Source organism: Canis lupus, chromosome 5 (assembly GCF_003254725.2).
Source record: "Canis lupus dingo isolate Sandy chromosome 5, ASM325472v2, whole genome shotgun sequence".
In the NCBI taxonomy this organism is placed as follows: domain Eukaryota; kingdom Metazoa; phylum Chordata; class Mammalia; order Carnivora; family Canidae; genus Canis; species Canis lupus.
In genome coordinates this window covers 36793859-36813584 of record NC_064247.1, presented here as the reverse complement: position 1 = coordinate 36813584, position 19726 = coordinate 36793859, and the positions used below count along the sequence as shown (strand labels likewise).

At 41.2% G+C, this 19726-nt stretch overlaps 1 protein-coding gene across 15 annotated transcripts in view; it reads right to left on the bottom strand.

Annotated features, from left to right (window-relative positions):
- The window catches only part of MYOCD (myocardin), a 100998-nt gene that overhangs the window by 74873 nt on the left and 6399 nt on the right, over window positions 1–19726 (bottom strand). For 3 of the 15 annotated variants that reach the window (XM_025428348.3, XM_025428343.3, XM_025428351.3), the window contains exon 1: window positions 3119–4021. The exons of 9 other annotated variants lie outside the window; for them this stretch is intronic. The gene's annotated coding sequence lies outside the window, so the exon portion shown is untranslated. Of the gene's footprint in view, window positions 1–3118; window positions 4022–4165; window positions 4437–19726 lie in introns of those variants that run through there. 3 more of the 15 variants (XM_025428345.3, XM_025428344.3, XM_025428346.3) reach the window with 3 other exon arrangements.

Here is a 19726-nt window from a genome sequence, read left to right as displayed (position 1 = left end):
ACCTGATCTTAAGAGTCATCTAGGGACTGAAAAAAACAACAACAACCACTTCTTTGGTCCCTTTCCTAAAGTTCAGCCGGTTCTGGGATCTATTGGAAATATATTTTAACAAACCTGCCTGGAAATTCTGAGGAAAAAGTAGGTTTGAGAAATAGAACTATGCAAATACAAAGTGCAAAACTATGTTTTTATGGGCCTTTGTACCTTGCTTTTTCACTGGAAATAGTAGGGTTACTTTTCATGTGGGTGTGTATGTATAGACTCTCATTTTTTAATGGCTATATAGTATATCGCCATGTTTCAATATCTGTTTACTCCCTTTTTATTGTCCATTTGTTGTTCTTTTCTTCAGAAATGATATACTACTTTGGATTCTTACTAGGACTATTGGAGGGCCCCCATCTCACTACCCCTTGTGAAAGAAAACTCCAAAGTGCAGCAAGCACTGCTAAGAGAGTCTTTTAGAACAGGATGAGGAAGACATTGAAGAAGGTGGCTTGTGTGCATCTTCTGTCTCAATTTTTGGAACACCCTGGACTTTTGACTCCTGTCAATTGCGACTTGTCACTCGCACCTCCACCATGTCCCGGAACACATCCTTCTACTTTAGACTGGAACAGAGATAATGTAGCATCTGGTCGCTGAATAGCCAATCATGCAGGAGATAGTTTAACTCTGTCAGCACCAATCATAATTCCTTCAAAACAAGTTATGTAACCTCGTGGTTTCTGCCTTTATAAGCTTACTCTCTGCTTACAATTCGGAGTACACTTTTGAGTTTGGTTCCTTGCAATCCCTAAGATCCCAAATAAGCACTTCCGGTTGCTTTATGGCCTCTTCTCCTTGGTCAACACCATTTATTAACAATGGATGCTATTATTTAGGAGGAAAGAAGCTTTGCTAATTTGATAAGTAATAATGGTATCCCATTACATTTCTTAATTAGTCGAACATGCATTCATAGATTTGTTGACTATTCATATCTTTTCTTATGTGAATTGCCTGGTAACATTCTTTGCACATGTTTTCTTTTTCTTTTTTTCTCTTATAGATTTGGGAGAGCTATTTATACCCCCTAAAGCACATTAAATATAGTCGTCTATGTTGTAAACCTCCCCTGGCTTTCGTTTGCCATTCAATCTTGTTTGTGATGATTTTGGCATTTAACATTTCTATATGCAATCTTTCTAAAAAACTCTTAAGAATTCTATCTTTGGTATACACTTAGAAAGATCTCCATATCCAGATTATATATTTGCTTAAATGTTCTTAACATTTTTATGGTTTTAGTTTTGCATTTGACTTTGCAATGCATCACATTTTAGTATACGGTATTAGAAAAGTCTCTAGTTATTTTTTTCAAACTGTTAACTAGTTTTTCTAACATAATTTCTTAATCAAAGAGATTTTAGATACTGTGATTGTCATACTATAGACTTGCATAACCTTGAATCTGTTTCTACTCGTTGTTTTCTGACCTCAATACTTTGTTTTGTTTGGTGGCAGGCTGGGTTTATCTGACTTATTAAATATCCACTTCATAGGGTATAGGAGTCTAATTTGGGGTAATTTGAATCCCCCAGTTATACAATCCTAATTTAGATCTTTCAAAACAAGACTTCAGAATGCAAACTTTTAAGGGACCAAGAAGTGGAAAGTAGTTTCTACCCACATCAGCAGCAGAGGCAACTTAACACAATAAGATAGTAGAGCTAGGTATTTATTTATTTATTTATTTATTTATTTATTTATTTATTTATTGCTAGGTATTCATGTAAGTGTTTAACATGCAACAGGTAGGAGTTTAATCCAATGAAATTGGCATAGGAATCAATTCTGAATGCCCTGAGGTTTTTCGGGACAAAGAGAAGCAGACAAAAGGAGAGAAAACAAGAATGGAAGAATGGTATAGAAAGAGGTAGTAAAAAAGAAATGATGGTAGAAAACAGGTTTAATTTTTTTTTTTTACTTTGAGAGTATTTGTGTATAAATATCTATTCCAGTGAAGACTATTAATTCATGTGTATTTAATAGAAAATGAGAGAGGTGTTAAATCATCACACCAGGTTCTGCCCCAAGTGCGAAGTAAGAGGCCAACTATGCTGGCAGGACCCTGGGTATATAAAGCTATGCTTTTGGCCTTTTCATGGGATGTCTCCCTAGCTAGGCTCAACACAGAGGTGATTCTAAGGAAGGGAGAAAGAGGAAAGTAAAGGATAAAAAGCAAAGAAACAAAACCAATTTTCACATGAAAGATATGCTGTAAGAATTTCAAAATGATTCTATTTGCTCAACTGTTTAGATAATTTGGAAGCAGGAAACTAGGGGCCGGAGTGATGGAGCTATGCATCTTCCTCTAATAAACAGAGTTACCACCCATCCATGCTTCAGTTTGGCCTGCCCTGGCAAAGCTGGCAGGTCCACTGAAACCCAGAAATCTCTCTTGCTTTCATGCAATGTGCAAAACGGCTGTTCTTTCAACTCCATTGGGTAGAGGAGACTTTCCAGTGCTTCACTAGGTATATCTTGGTGTTTCTCAACTCTTTGGCAATTGTTACATCTTGTTTATATTACCTTCCATCTAGAAAACTCCGTGGGCCTAAGAAATTGTATCATCCAAAGAATCACAAAGGAGTTCCTGGGACCTGTGTGTTAACCTTGTATTTGGTCCATGTCAAGAAGCCATCATTGCTAAGAGCATCATCCTTACCCATTACTTGCCATAGATATGCTGCCTCCTTAAGACCATCATATTATTCATATTTGATTGAGTTTCTGTCCTACATGCCCTCCACTTAACTGTTCATTTCTCCCTACAAAACCCTCATTTTTTAAAGCCAATTCCCCATGGTCTCACTTGGCCCGTGGTCTCTGTGCACTCTACTCTCTAACCCCTTTGCAAGCCTCTGAGCACGGTCGTATTTTGTAAAGGAACAGAATGTGTAGTCTAACAAGATTCTTTTTCTGAATCATAAATTAATTTGTACTTAAATTTTACCAAAGTCATAAAATAACTTACGTTTACTCTATAGTTAGTAAGTCAAGTACTTTGGAGGGGCGAAATAATTCTAAAATTACCCCCAAAATGGCGCATGATAAATGAAAGATGTGTACTTACTGTACCAACCACATATTCATCATTCACAGAATCATCATCCTCTGTTTCTTCCAATGTGCCACGATCTTTAGTCCCTCTAGGAATGGCTCTGCCTTGACTATGCAGGAAGGTGAGAATAATGTTCCAAATTCTGAGTGAACCTAAGGACTACTTCCAACACTACTACAAAGTAATAACACAAAGGAACCCCTTTGGATTCCAGCCTCCTTACCCTGAAGAAAAGGATGGACTAGGGCCTCTCAAACTTAAAAACAACAACAACAACAACAAAACACTGGAAACATTTTTAAAACGGAATCTTACATGGAAGGAAAAAAATAGCCCAGGGGCAAATGATAAAAGCAGAACCTCACAAAATGTCACGGCTCCATGGAGCAGAGTTTGAAAAATCATTGGATTGGCTCATCCCTAAGTCCTTTCTAAATTAAATGTTATTTTTTTGTGATTTCTATCTAAAAAAGTCTCAAATCACCTAAGAGATGCTGCTTAGGAATAGATGGGAGTGATTCTATTTAGGAGGAAGAAGTGAGGGGTGGGTTATGGTGCCAACGCACGGAGGGAACCCTGTTCCCCCAAAACATCTTGGTCCTTTGAGCCTTCCCTGCAGGATGGTGAAGGCTCGCAGCACAGGAAGGCTCCCGATTCCAGACGAGGATCAATCCCAGATCCCTTAGCAACAGCACCAGAGCAAAGCTTTCTTTTACACCAGCAGGTGGTGGTGGGCCCTCGCGGCTTGGCAGCACCTTCTTACAACGGACTCCTGGTGACTATTAGAATCTTTTTTGACCCTGCCTGGCAACCAGCACCCCTTGGTAACATAGGAGCCTTCATTCCATCAGACTCTACGATTGCTTCTTGTCTCATCGTTCTATACCTTTTCCACATCCTGTATATATAATATGCTCTGCATCTAAATTCAAATCCTTTAAATATTTTGTATATTGGAGGACAGATGCCAAAGTCCAGAAATTTACAGAAAAGCAAAATGGATTATATTTCAAAAATAACCTGCCTCTGTATTTGACTTCTGCTGTGCATACAAGATACCTGTGGGTAGTGATTAGAAGGTCATCCAAAGCTCTGTCTGCTGCAATAAATCAATGTGATGTCCCCTGTAAGTCACACAAGAGTTCAGGAGACCAGGTCTTATTCTTCCCACTATATAACTATGTGACCTTGGTCTAGACACTTCACCCTCAAGCCGTAGTTTCTCTTCCTTCATAAAGCAAGAAAGATGAGCTGATGATCACAGAGGCTCCTCGGGGTGCTAACATTTCATGACCCTTGGCTTCATTTTTGACCAGGGACTTTGCATGTCTCCAAGGTCAAACCTCTGGGATTTTTACTTAATCCCTAGAGTTTCCCCTATGAGATCACAATATTCCTTGTGATAGTTCTTAGCATTGTGTTCAGAGTGCAGGGAAGGGCTGACAAAGACCACAAGGCAGTACGGGTTCTAAGAAGTCAGAAACACAGGGTCCCCACGTGACCCTTGTGGTCGGAAATGGGAACAAGAACAGCTAGAGAAATCTTCAGGATCACCAGGCCAGTCTGGTGATCATGCATCCATGCATCTAGCTGCCAATTTGGTCTCTCAAAAAGTATTTAACAGTTCCTTGCTATTTGCTGAAGCATTTGTAGAAGCGGGGGGGGGGGGTGTAGGATACAAAGTAATAATAGGAATAATCTAGCGGGGGGAAGACAAGACACACACACTTACTTGAGTTAGATAAATAAAGCGTTAGCCACAGGTGACTGGAGAATAAATCTTCACAGGAGGCTACCAAGGGTAGAAGGGGACCTTTCCATTTGCAAGGGAGAATCCTGTGGGGATGATGGTTGACACAGGGCATTCTTGACCAAGGGAAGAACACATGTACAAACTTGAACATGGGATAAACATGGTGTGTCTTGACTGGGGCTTGCTCTGGGAGCATATGACCTGTGCAGCCAGAGTCCCAGGTTCAGCAGGACCCCGTGCTTGGCTCAACACAACGCTGTTGCCAGCTGACATTCTCACCATTTTTGAGTGAAGGGCGCCGTGCTATTTTGCATGGAGCTCCACAATTTATGTAGTGTCCCCTTGAATACTGGCTTGCTCCATCCTATCATGGACTGGTAGGAGATGAAACTGGAAGAGGAGGTGGGGATTCACACACTGAGGGCCTTACATGCTGTGATCAAGTGTTTGGATTCCATCCTGTTCAAGGAGGCAGTATGGGCATATGGGCATGCTTTGAGCAGTGGAGCAACACGGTAACATTGAGATTTCGGGATGACTAATTTCATGCTAACACAGAGAGGGGAGACAGGACTGGTTTGAAGACCCTTCCAGACCCATGGGTAAGGCAAGAAATTCCACTTCCATGTAGGGGGGATGGGGAAGAGAGGGAAGATTTGAGAAACAAGTGAATCACAAGGAAGAATTACTCTGTCTTGTTAATGAAATTAGGGAAAGATGGAGAGAGAGAAAGGAAGGAATCGGGGTATTAGTGCTACTAGGATTATTGGGACCAGATTGGTAGAGTCACCGGGAGCCTTTGGGGTCACACTTGCATCTGGGAACTTGGCAGTCAGGTGAACACTTTAACATCATTCATTCATGCACTTCATTTGTTCAACATTTATCGATCACCTACTACTATGTCCAGGCACTGTTCAGACACTAAAGATCCAGCTGGAAATAAAGCTGTCACGAGCTCTGCCTAGATAAACTTTGCAGTCTAGGGGAGGAGAAAGACAAAGAGGCTAAGCAAATGTTACAACTATGGGCATGCCATGAAAGGGAAGCTCTATGTTGTCTGGGAATCAGAGGAGGCTTTTCTGGTTCTTTCTCCCGAGAAATTTAAACAAACAAATAAATGAAACTGTTAAGCACAAAACCCTTAATTTGTTTCATGTGTGTGTTGGGGTTGTGGCGGTCATTCTCATTTCCTGAAGACTAGGCGTGCCTCCTGAGAGAGGGAGATATGGATAGCCAAGTTACGGGCTGTGTGAGGAATAAGAGAACAATCCAGAAGCCTCGCGATACCTTCCCTTTTGAATGGCTCTTCTGAATGGCTTTCCACGGGATTCTTACAAAGAAATGCCTTTTTGAAATCTGCTATGGAAGTGGCTTTTAATGCAGCTAAGATGTTCCCACTGAGCTGCCTCGCCCCCAGATCACAGCTTTTGTTTAAAGAACAGGTATCGACCCAGTCACACTGCACTTGTCCCTGGGAATTCTGGATATCGGACTGAGAGGGAGCAAACTCAGGAGCTTTTGGGGGGTGGCTGTTGTCAACCATGTGAACTGAGAAAATGGTGCAGGTGGCTGATGGAGAGGGCAAGATGCCGTATGGGCAGGAGCCAGGGTCAGTGGCCTGCAGGTGCCCCAGTCCCCAATTCTAGCTCTTTTTCCTCCAAGTATCAAACATATCCCTGTGGCTGAATTTCATGAGACACCCAGGCATCTTTCTAGTAAGTGCTTCTTTTTGCTCAAGCTTGTTCAAGATACTATTATCTGATTCTCTATTGTTTGCAAACAAGGAGGTTTCCCACTGATGACTGTTGGGGAAGAGCATCCAGGGGTGGGGATGCTATGAGCCCAACCAAAGAAAATGTTGAGATCTGTTTTTAAATCATGTTTTACCAGCCCAGACTCCTAGGTGTATGGACTCAGAGCTTGGAAGGTAGACTCAGAGCTTGGAAGGTGGCCAAAATATGCCAAGGTCATGCCCAGGAACCTGGGTGACACAGGTTACTCAAAGCATCTTGGGTGGCTATAATGCTGCAGTGTCCCCTCTGTACAGTGCCAGGTAAAGACCACAAGCCCTGGACACAGGAGAGCAGCAGCCAGCTGAAGGTCCTTCCCTCAGAAAGGGCAACAGTCTACGCCCATAACTTAACCCTTGAGTTTAGCCAGATTGATCTTCATATATGACCCATGCCTTTGACATTTTTGTCTTTAGGGCCACTGTCAGGCAAAGGACATTGGGAGGCTGTTGGCCACTGTTGGCCACTGCTGGCCAAGCAAGACTACTCCAGGAAGTTCTGGATTGCGACCAAAGCAGGAAGTCGATACTGTGGGACACATTGTAGATACAACCTCTCCTTTTGCCCAGTGGGTGGCCCACCCACAAAATTCTTTCTTCCACCTGGCATTACCCAACTCTGGGACAAAGCTACCCTTCACATGCGCAGGTGAGTCACTTGCGGGTCTGACATGTTCTTCCTTGGGGGTACGTGCAGGCAATCGACCTGCCTGGGTCAAGAGGAGACTGTGGATCCACTGTGGATGGACAGCTGGGAGAACATGGCCTGATGTGCAGGTTGCCTATGCTGTTCCTGTCCGGGTCCTGGCCATGTTTCCCAAATAAGGCGCAGAGCCAGGACTTATTTTTGTGTGTAGTTCTGATGCCTGAGCACACTCTGCTCCTTGCCTTCTGACTCCAGGTACCAATAATAACTATTCCCTGGCCAAACACTGCCCTGCGTCCTGATGCATGGCCAAGTGACCCCAGTGACCAAGAATGACAAAGGCCCCATAGTCTACCCATTCACTGCTGGGAGCATCCAGAGAAGAGAAGGTATAAATGATGACCTGGTTTGTGGTCTGGGGCAGGGGGACAAGGCGAGCCTGGGGAGGGGGGTATTGGACTGGCCTCAGTGGCCCTCACAGACAAGCAGGCATGCATGCAAGAGTCTGGGACCAGGCACACACTGTTCTTTCTTAATCCTACGAGATATTCTGACTCCAGGTTCCTTTAAGGAGACCGAGAGACATTAATTCAGACCGGTTTCAAGCACAGGGCATTTGGAGGGTAAAAACCAAGAGGCTATTCAAACCCAGAGAGCCAAACTCGGCCTTGCCATACTGTTGTTTCAATGATCAAGCCTCATGGCTGGGTGTAAAGTGGTTTTAGAAAGAGGTCTGTTCACACAAACACCGTGAAGCTATTCTTTCCCAAGCACCACACTCAGTTTGTCAAAACATTTGAAGAAGACTAATTCATGCCTCAAAAGGAATTCTCGCTCACTCACCAAACTGCCAGGTCCATGAGCTGAAGGCTTTTTGTGTGTGTTACAACAGCTCAAGACACCACAAGGACTGGACCCTGGACCTAATGCCTTGGGTTTTTACCATGTCACTAAGAGGCAGAATCACGGTCTGCGCGGTCTCTGGGAGGATGGGTGAGAAGTCAGGTGGCTGAAGCCAGTCCTGGCCAGTGCTGTGTGGATGAGACGCAGAACAGGGGAGGAGTGAGCACATGGGCTCTGAAGCCTGGGGTGCAAGTGTTCAAGTCCCACCTGGTCTGTTTGGACCAGGAAACTTAAGAAATGGAAACTTATGAAATGGAAACTTAAATTTCCTTCAAGATGCTTGCATCTCTTCATGTGTGAGTTTGGAAGTAGGGAGGGGTGACACCTCCCAACTGGTTGTTGCGAGGATGAAAATTAGCATGTGTTCCATGCCTAGAGGAGCATCCAGCACCCAGTGAGCACCAGGCAATCCTGGGGGCACATGGAGTCTCCCCAAAGCCCACCTGTGTCAGGAGGACAGGTGAACAGCTCCCCACACCGTCCCCAGAGTCGTCCCTCAAGGGTCCCTGCTCAACGGCAGGGAATACTCTCCACCCCCCCATCACAAACAGGTCCCAGAAGCACAGAACAGAAACGCGGCGATTGACATAAACAATTTCAAACAATAATTTCAGAAGACAGATTGTTCCATTTGGGCATCCAGATTCCTCTCGGAGGCTTTCCCCACTTGTTTATGTATTCCGTGGCACAGAGCCATGAGTGAATTAAGCAGACAGCCTGCACGCTCCCGGGCCCAGGAGCGGTCTGCGGGGGGAAGCAGCTTGCGGTTTGACCTGCTTTCCTTGAAAGCGATTGCTGAGGGAGCTCCTGGTGTCCACCCACTGGCCGGAGCGGTCACCAGGTCCCAGGCCCGGGGTGGGGGTGGGGTTCCCGGTTTGAGCTCTGCTATTTCTACCTGCATGAATTAGAACAGGTGATCAACCCTTGATCTAACCCCTACAAGGAAGATACTATTATTCCCGCTTTATGTACCCAGAAGGAAGGCATCCTTGTACCCAAAGTATAGGGAATTGCAAGGATCCAACCCCGACTCCATGAGCAGTGGTAAATTACCACAGGGATATGAACAAGGTCAAGGGAGCTGTCCAGTGGCTTCCTGGAGGAGAACTGGTTAACCAGGGGGAAGTAGAGCCTGGAACAAAGGGGGTGTTTTAGGAGGCCGAGGTAAAGGACTGCTTCCCAGATTAAGAGAAAAAATTTCATTCCACGTTTGCTAGATTCTCTGAAGGTCTATTTTAGTTCTTTTGAGATCCCGAGTGATGCCAGTGGTGTACTATACTTAGAGCATGAACGACCTTTCTGGTCATAAAACAAAGGCATATTCATTAGGGAAAACTTGGAAAATGTACAAAAGTTCCAGGATGGAACACAAAATTAATGGTCATTCACGTCTTTAACACTTGCTGTGATACACCTGTCGATGTTTGGCCTTCTTTCTTCCAATTCATATGTATACGCATAGATACATTATTTCTATTCTACAGTTCTACCCATATTCTAAAATACCTATTCATATTCTAAAATATCTATATTCTAAAATATCTATTCATTTTCTAAAATATCTATTTTCTAAAATATCTATTCTACAGTTTCTCAGGAATTGGGATCACAGGATGTGTAGGACACTGAAACCTCTTTCTTGCCTTGTAGACAGCTTTCCTCCTCATTAGGTATACTTTGAAAACACCATATTTAATGGGCATGCTACAATCCCATTTTCAGTGTATTCAAACATTCTCCTTTGGTTGAACATTTCAGGCTTTTCTTTCAATTTTTCTGCAGCAGATAGAAGACTACAAATACAAAATCTCTGTCTTTCATATGATATGTATAGTGTACACATACATATGCAATAGACAGTATAAGACTATTCCTTACACATGCATGCTATTATGTTTATAAAGTGCTACATATTAAGATATATATGTAGGTATATATATGACTCTACATGAGTATATACATGTTATATATACCTTAGGCCTTTCATTAATATACTTGTACTGGTACCTATCAAGTTTGGAAAAATAGTAAATGTAGATATATTAACATTTAAAAAAATGTTAGAAAGTAATCTCAGCCCTGCCATTAGGCACAAGATTTTGAAGCAACCAGACATAACATTTAGAACATTTTCTGTGTCTGGGACATTCCATGGTGTCAGGCTCTAATCTATGTGTTAAGACCAGAACCCGTTGCAGAGGCTGGCATTCCACTGAGTCAGAGGTTCCTCTGCAAACCCTAAGACTCATCCTGTTCTCGACTCCCAGCCAATAGAGCATTTGGCGTGCTGAATCTTCCCGTCTCCTGATCTCCAGCCCTTCCATTCTGAGGCCAGTACAGATGGCTACTATATGTGAAGAAAGCTTTAAACAGGGGGATCATTTTGTTGAAAGAGCCACTGGTTTCCACACCAGGTACCTGCCTATCTGAACACTGTTTGTACTTCCCCTGCCAGCACATTCCTCTGTGGGATCACATGGTGAACTTGATGCTGGAGGCCCAGAGATGAAAGTTCTGGTTCTAAATCTACTGGGTGACCTTGGACACATTTCTTAAGGTCTTAATGTCTCCTCATCTGTACAACCAGCTTTGTGATCTCACAGAGTTGGTATGAAAATAAAAGCATATGGACTAATAGGATTTTTTTGGGGGGGTAGTTAATGGACCATAAAATACTATATGTATATAATACTGCATATATATATGAATATACATAATACTGCATATATATCATATATGTGAGTAATATATACAGTGTTCCACATACATAACATTGCATATATATGTAATATATAATACATATATTATATACACATATACATTATATATTATATAATTTTACATTATATGTAAATATATGTATTATGACATATAATGTATATTAATATATTATATGTAATACATATATAAATACATATAAATGTATGTATAAATCATATACATATGCATATATATACATATATAACATATACATATATTATAATATATAATGTAATATACACTATATATGGTATATAAAGCTGACTGTTCCACTAGCTCTGTGAGCCTCAAATTTTGCTCCCTGTGGAGAGTGCTTTTCTTCTTGGTTTTATTTTTAGACAGAACAGTATTTTTGATTCTAAGAGCATAGGATTTGGGTTCTCAGTACTGCCTGAAAAACAGCCATGAGCCTTTGCTAATCCTCATAGCCAGTGGTAACATTGTGGTCCCAGACAAGGCCTCGGGCTCTCTTGAGATAACACCGAAGGACCTAAGCTGGATACCAGCCACCCCTCTCTGGGAAGTGAATGTGACAAGAAAGCCTTCTATAAGAATTTTCTTGCAAGGGAGACGATAGGTGACACCGCGTATACAGAGCACTTTATAGAATACAGTGTACATTCTATAGTAATGATAATTATTGTCATCATTCTTAAACACAGCTTGGGGTATAAAAAAAAGAAATGAGAGAAGCTAGTGGCACACCTTAAGAGATGTTCACAAGCAGCTGGTGGTTGCGAATTTAGAAACAACATGTTTTATAATGCCATTTAAGGGGTTTTAAAGTATTGTAAATTAATACACCATATCTAATATATACATGTTAATCTAACAATAATATAGAATTGATACCCATCTGTGAATAAAACTGCTACAATTTATTGAATATGTGAGCACATCCCTGAACTATGTCAAACACTTCTTATATGGCTTTTCACTGAAGCCTCACAGAATCTCCAGGGGGAAGGCCTCTCTATTTGTAGATATGGCAACAAAGATAAGTGGAGATCTGAGAACTTAAAAGTACAGGCTTAACTTCCTATAACCATGAAGAGTGGAGCTAGGATTTGAACCCACACCAGCCAGGCCGTGGAGCCCATGCCTCAATACATCCATTTACAATTTCTGATGGGGTCAGGGGGTTTTTGGTCTTCACAGACGAGCAAAATTTTTAGGTTACTTTTTTTTTTTTTGTTTTGATTTTATTTCTTTGAGAGTGAGAGAGAGAACATGAGTAGAGGGAGCGGGAGAAGCAGACTCCCCACTGAGCAGGGAGCCCAACACCAGGCTCCATCCCAGAGATCATGACCTGAGCTGAAATCAAGAGTCAGACACTTAATAGAGCCACCCAGGCACCCCTAGGTTATAGTTTCAACATGAGCATGCTTTAGGACAGGTGGAGAATTTATTAAGAACTTGCCCCTGCTGGGTGCTCAGCCACTTCCAGATTTAGTTCCTCAGATAAGATCTCTGTAATCCCTGCTACTCCATAAACAAACAATGCTCACTGCTAGTTGATTTATTACCAAACTCATTCCTGATTATTGTAGAAGCTCAAGGAGATACTGAATAATCAAAATAAAGAATATGGGAGTATAAGAAAGAATATAGGGAAAATTAATCATTACTCCCAATCTTACCACCCAGAGGTAATCACTTCCTAGGCTTTTTTCTATGCATATGCTTCAACGCTTTTGGTAGGTTTGTGGTCTGTTTTGATTCCTAACTCATGGAGCTTAAAATATTTCAGCTTTTAAAAGTATTTTCTTTTAGGGACGCCTGGGTGGCTCAGCGGTTGAACATCTGCCTATGGCTCAAGTCGTGACCCCGGGGTCCTGGGATCCAGTCCCACATTGGCCTCCCTGCAGGGAGCCTGCTTCTCCCTCTGCCTCTCTCTGTGTCTCTCATGAATAAATAAATAAAATCTTTTAAAAAAGTAAATAAAAGTATTTTCTTTCAAAATTGCCTATGGTCAAGAAATGAGCTTGATATTTTAAATTTATTGACATTTCAGCATGTGTTGTGTTGGGGGTGGGCACTGAATTTAAAATAGTCTTCTAATATTCTAGGTCATGTCAGAGGTTTAAAATATATAGTCAACTTACCTTCAGTGCTCATATCCTACAAATGCCGATTTGAATTTTTGTCTATTCAATTAGGCTTACAGAAATGTGTTGTTTTCCACTTCTATCATGATGTTGCCAATTTCTCTTTATACATTGTCACATTTAAAATTTTCATAGAAAAAAAAAATAAATAAAATTTTCATAGATACCATTCTTGTTCTAAAAGATTCTAATGATATATATATGTATATCATTAGAATATATATCATATATATATATATATATGTATCTCTATCCCATTTTTATATATACACATATATATGATAACATTTGTCCTCCTCTTACCCCTGGGTATCACCGTGAACAGTTTGAACTTCTATTCTTAAGACTTTTTTCTATGTATTTATACCAATTTTTAAAAAACAAAACTGCAAATATACTGCCTGGTTGTTTCATAATGTGCTTTAAAAAAAATCTAAGTGTATGTCTTGGAGATCTTTCCATGTCAGTTCATACAGAATTTTATCTCCTTTTCCTTTGCATTTTATTGTCTTTCGTGAGTGTAGCGTAACTTAATTAACCTTGCCCTCTCTAATGGATGTTTACGTTCTTTCCACTCTTTTTGGCATTGTAGTTTATAATGTCCCATTATAAATTATAATGCCCTGAAAATCCCTGTACATACAAGTGTTTCTTTCAATTAAGATGCCTTAATGTATCTTGGTTGATGGTGAGCTCATTTAAAATGCAATAGAAATTGTCCAACTGTATCCCTTAAGCCTTTCAGATGTGCTCACTAAAGAGATTAGATGCCTATTTCTCCATGCTTGCTAATATTGATGTTATCAATATTTTACATTTTTGCAAATCTGATGTTTGAAAAAATAATGCTGTCTTTCAATCTGCATGTTCTTGAATGTTAGTGGGTTGAATACATTTCATCCCGGCTTATTGAAATTCCCTTGAATTATCTTGCTCTTTAGGTTGTGGGCTTTTAATCCCATTGTTTACACAAGTCCTTTTAATAACTTTGTCTGAATACACATTTCAAGTGTTTTCTTTCAATCTACTATTTGATTTTTAAATTTCTTTTTGCTGATTCCCACCCCCCCCTCCATGTAGCCTTTTAAACTTTTTAAGTGGCCAAATACATCAATTTTTATTTCTTCTCTGGCTTCGGTATTATGCATGGGAAGACAGTTCTTACTCCAAGATTATAAAACTGTTCTTCTTTCTTCTAATATTTTATAGATTTTCTTAGCTCTTTAATCCATATGAAATTTTTATTTTTAAAAAATTATTTATTTATTTATTCATGAGAAACACAGACGCAGAGACACAGGCAGAGGGAGAAGCAGACTCCCTGCGGGGAGCCTGATGTTGGACTCGATCCTAGGACCCCAGGATCACAATCTGAGCCAAAGGCAGGCGCTCAACCACTGAGCCACCCGGGTGCCCACATAAGGAGTTTTTAAGATGTTTTATAAAATAGCTGAATTAATTTACTTCCAAAAGGATGTCAATTTTCCCAACACTCTTTCATCACATATTTTATTGCTAATTTGAGTAGACACCGTTATTATTGGAATTTAATAGAGAGTAAATTCATACATACATGTATACGTTACACACACACACAACTGTGATCCACTGATAGTATGTTTTACTCCTAATACTAATTACTACATGGGTATGCGTTGCTTTTTTCTCCTTCATTTTATTGAGGTATAATCGATAAAATTATAAGAGTGCACAACATGATGGTTTGCTATTAGACGTTGTGGAAGGAAACCCACCACTGAATTAATTAACAGGGCTTTTATCTCAGATATTTACATTTGTTTGTTTCTTTGGTGACAACACTTAAGTTCTAGGCTCTTAGCAAATTTCAGTTATACATACAATGTTATCAACTGCAGTCACCATATTATACATTAGATCCATAGACTTTATTCATCTTATAACTGAAAGTTATAAGCCTCCCTATGTCTCCCACCCTCCAGCCCCTGGCAACCAACATACTCTCTGGTACTGGATATTTCTTTTTTAAGCTATATTTAGTGTCTTAGGGCAAGCCTATTCTTGTTACTATTGGTTTTCAAAAATTTCTTGAACTTTTATTCTCAAACTGAGATTTAAATAGCTTTCATCGAAAGTCCTAAAATTCCAGGAGAATGATGTGTATAATTTATAGATTAATTCATACTAGAAACAGGTCTCTTGATAAATCACTGTTTAGGAAATCAAGGATAAGAATGGTAATTGGGTATATGTCTGGTGTTGTCATCCAGAATGAAGTATTTTTTTTTAATTTTTATTTATTTATGATAGTCACACAGAGAGAGAGAGAGAGAGGCAGAGACACAGGCAGAGGGAGAAGCAGGCTCCATGCACCGGGAGCCCGACGTGGGACTCGATCCCGGGTCTCCAGGATCGCGCCCTGGGCCAAAGGCAGGCGATAAACCGCTGCACCACCCAGGGATCCCCAGAATGAAGTATTTTAAATCCACTTGGCCAGTGGACATATATGTTGGAGTCGGGGGTGGGGGGTTGGAGTAGAAGGAGGGAGCTTTTAGGTTGTAATAGCTATGGTCATCCTGGCACCAACCTGATCAGATGTAGCCTCAACAGCTTATTGGTTACAGTACTCTGAACCAGTTGCTTAACATCTTTGAGCCTCCACTTCTCCATCTATAGGTGTCTGACAACATTCCCTAAGGATTAAATGAGATCATAAAAGTGCTCCATTAACCCCTAGCCCTCTGTGCTTCTCCCTGATGAAACATCAGTCCTATCTGGTAACAGGTGATCCCCAAAGAGCAGGTCACACAGACATTTCCAAAGGTATCAGGTAACTGTGGCTCCTTATCCTTTTTATTCTTGACTGAAAAGGTATGAAAAGCTTCCAGAACATCAGTCGCCAAGCTGACTCTGAGCCAGTTCTATTACAGGGGCAAGCATTCACTGGCATATGGCAATTAGACTAGGGTTAAGCTTGGTACATCGTGGGTGCTCCAGAAATATTAGCTACCAAAGTGGATCTTAGAGATTCATAACCATTATTCCCACACTTGGATATTTACTCTAAACAATGAGTATCCTAGAAAACAATCCTGGGGAATAAAAGACTATGTGCATTAAGATTTTTATAATGTTGTTTGTAATATAAAAATAATGAGGCTTCATTTTCCAACCGAAAAGGAAAAGGTTTAGCAGATTACTATGTACTCACTTGATAGACTTTGATACAGTCTTCTAAATAAGAATGTGCTACGAGCACAGCAGCTCAGAAAACGATTTAGGATAATAGGCTCATGGGCAAAAACACTATCAACCTATGTATACACCCTGTAACTTTATAAAAATCTTTACACATCTGGACAAGGACAGGAAGGAAACCCAAAATAGTAAAAACTTTTAAAGTATTGACATGATCGTTCAATTAATGTTGAGTAACATTTTCTGGATCTGGCCTGGTTTGGAGCCTTCCTGCCCCTTCTGGAGCTTGAGTACCAATAAAGTCCCATGTGGAACCTCGGACAGAGGAACCAGCCCAGCCAGTCCTGAGGAGAACAAACCCGAATGACTTCCAGAAGGAAGAGTGTTCCCAGACACAGGGAGGGCAGAAAGCTATGGGAGATATTCCAGTCATTTCTCTGCATCTGGGACTATTTGACTTTGTTTCTCAAGAAAGAATTGATGACTTTGTACCACTTAAGGGGCTGAGAAGAAAGAGATGTAGACTGAGGACAGAAATCTCACTTAGATGGTAGATCAATTGGGCAACCAGACCAGGGGCGCTAGGCAAGATGTCCTAAGTATCTGAAAGGTTGTAGATCTCCTCTTTATTGCTACACATATGGAGTGATGGCTAAGTTTCCACACAGGAGGGAAGCCATTATATACATTTTACAATGTCACAGTAGCGCAAATCAGTATTTCTACTGCTAGCATTCTACTGCTTCTTTAATCTCAGGGGGCTCATCTAAGATGGCTGAATACAACAATTGTCAATTAGGGTGACTGACATGATTAAACTACATGCTTCAATAGCATCTATGGGGAAATGAAAAAATTTATCTTCCCTTGACTAAGAGGAGAAAAGAAAGAAATTATTCTGTTTTCAGTGGCTCCAGAGGGCATTGACCTAGGCCCAGTAAAATAGATAAATAAAGCCAGGCACCTGGGTGGCTCAGTGGTTGAGCATCTGCCTTCAGGTCAGGTCATGATCCTGGGGTCCTGGGATCGAGTCCTGCATCGGGCTTCCTGCAGGGATCCTGCTTCTCTCTCTGCCTGTGTCTCTGCCTCTCTCTCTCTCTGTGTCTCTCATGAGTAAATGAATAAAATTTAAAATAAATACAGTCAGGAATTGCCTTATCTATTCTAGATTTCTGGGAATAAAGGGCACATTTTAAAAAGATTTTTAAAAAGGATTTTATGTATTTATTCATGAGAGAGAGAGAGAGAGAGAGATCGAGAGGCAGAGACACAGGCAGAGGGAAAAGCAGGCTTCATGCAGGGAGCCCAACGTGGGACTCGATCCCGGGACTCCAGGATCATGCCCTGGGCTGAATGCAGGTGCTCAACTGCTGAGCCACCCAGGCATCCCCCTAAAAGGCACATTTTAACAGCACTTGGAGATCCTCAGTTTATCTAGGAATAAAATCTAAAACTGGGTAAGTTTGACTTACTACTTATTCTAGGTGACATCAGAATATAAATTAGTGCACATTACTCATTAAAAACAAATGCTACCTAATGATAAAGTTGAAAATCTAAGTCCTAGAACAGCACTGCTGTAAAACTATTACTTGGCTAATTGCTTTTGTTGTTTTTTAAGTCCTATTTATGTCCATCAAAGGCTTTGAACTACTCCATGTTTCTCTCTTGTGCAATTCGCACGCCACTGCGTCAAGCTGTCCCTTCCCATATGGGGATGGGGACTTCTTTCCATAAAAAGAAACCGTCAATGATTCTACAAAGGTCTTTCCCTTACAAATGGCATGAATCATTTTATCAGGATGGAAACAAAAGCCAAGTGAGCAGGGCTGACTTTCCCAAGGTCATCGGCGGGAATGTGACGGGCTCCGCCCATGGCCCTGCCCATGGGAGAGCATGAGTGAGCCCAGGAAGGCAGACCCCTGTGAAATGCACCTGCTGGCTCCTCCTTCCGGATCTGGGCAGAGATGCATGATAGTGGGTCACCATCTGCTAGATGGCCAGTGAGTTCTTGCTAATAACATGGAAAAAAGGCGATGAGAGACCACTTTGTGCTCTAGCATCTTCTATTCATGTCTGGCTTTTCTGAAGTATATAAAAGTCGAACCCTGAAGCTGAGCACCTCTAGGTCTGGCCTGTCCATCTGTTACTCTCCGACTGGATTCAACTAGATTAGAATCCATTCAATCTGGTTCAATCCAACCTGACAAAGTCTTCCTGATTGTGCCTGACACATACTATAGCAGAGAAAAGATGAACGCTACTCTTTCTGGTCTTGAAAAACTTAATTTCTTTAAAGCCCTCCAGGCACACGAAACTGGACTCATTATAATCCTCGATTCATGTTGCATTGCCACATATCATTGAGCCCTGAGTGAACACTGTTCAATTAATTTGCTTAATAAACACGCAGACACCCACTGCCTAACCTGATTAAAAACACCAGCAATGGTTTCCCTAGCCTAGGCTACACCCTTACCTACCTCCTTACCTACCTCCTTCCCTAGCCTAGGCTACATCCTACCTCCTGACCTCCTTAACTACTGTTTCCTTGCTCCAGAGGAACTACTTTTCTGAATTTTGTATTTATAGTCTTTTCTACCCTTGCTGTTCTAGTTTTAATACACAACATCTATGCCTAAAAATACATAAAACCAGATTATTGGGGCACCTAGGCGGCTCAGTCAGATAAGCATCTGCCTTTGACTCAGGTCATGATCCTGGGGTCTTGGGACTGAGGCCCAGATTGGGCTCCCTGCTCATCAGCGAGGAGTCTGCTTCTCCCTCTGCCCTTCCCCTTGATTGTGCTCTCCCTTTCTCTCTTAAATAAATAAAATCTTCTTAAAAAACCCACACAGATTGTTTACTTTTATTGCTTCTGAGTAGTCTTCAGGGAAAGAATAAAATATGTTTGCAACACATATTTAATGGTGTCTTTTTTATGCCAATTATGATTTGACATGCTAGGGAATAAAGCAGGGAAAACAAACTAATCAACAAAAATCCTGGCCTGCGTGAAGGACAAAAAACAAACAAGTAACTAAGTCAAATGTTTAATATAACTGATCACTGATAAGAGCTATGGATAAAAAGAAGGCAGGTGGGTGGTAGGGGGCTCTTGCCCCAGTAATGAAGATGGTAAGGGAAGGGCATCTGGGACAGGAGTAAACCCCACACACCTAGACAGGAGGGAACAATGATGGTCTCAAGCAGGTGGCCTGAGCCAGACCCTGAATGTTCCTTTTGCTTTGAAAAAAAAAGAAAAAAGAAAAAAGATTTTAAATTCCCATTTAGGAATGAAAATGCATTCGCCCTTTAAGGTCCAGCTAATTGTGTTCTCATGTGGACTTCAGAAGGCACAGTTTTGCTGGAACCATGCACAGAACATTAGCAGGTCTGCTCTAAGGTTCCATGTGAGGATGGGGAAGGTTTCTTTCTTACTCCCCAACTGTATACTCAGCCCCCTAGCTTCTCGTAACAT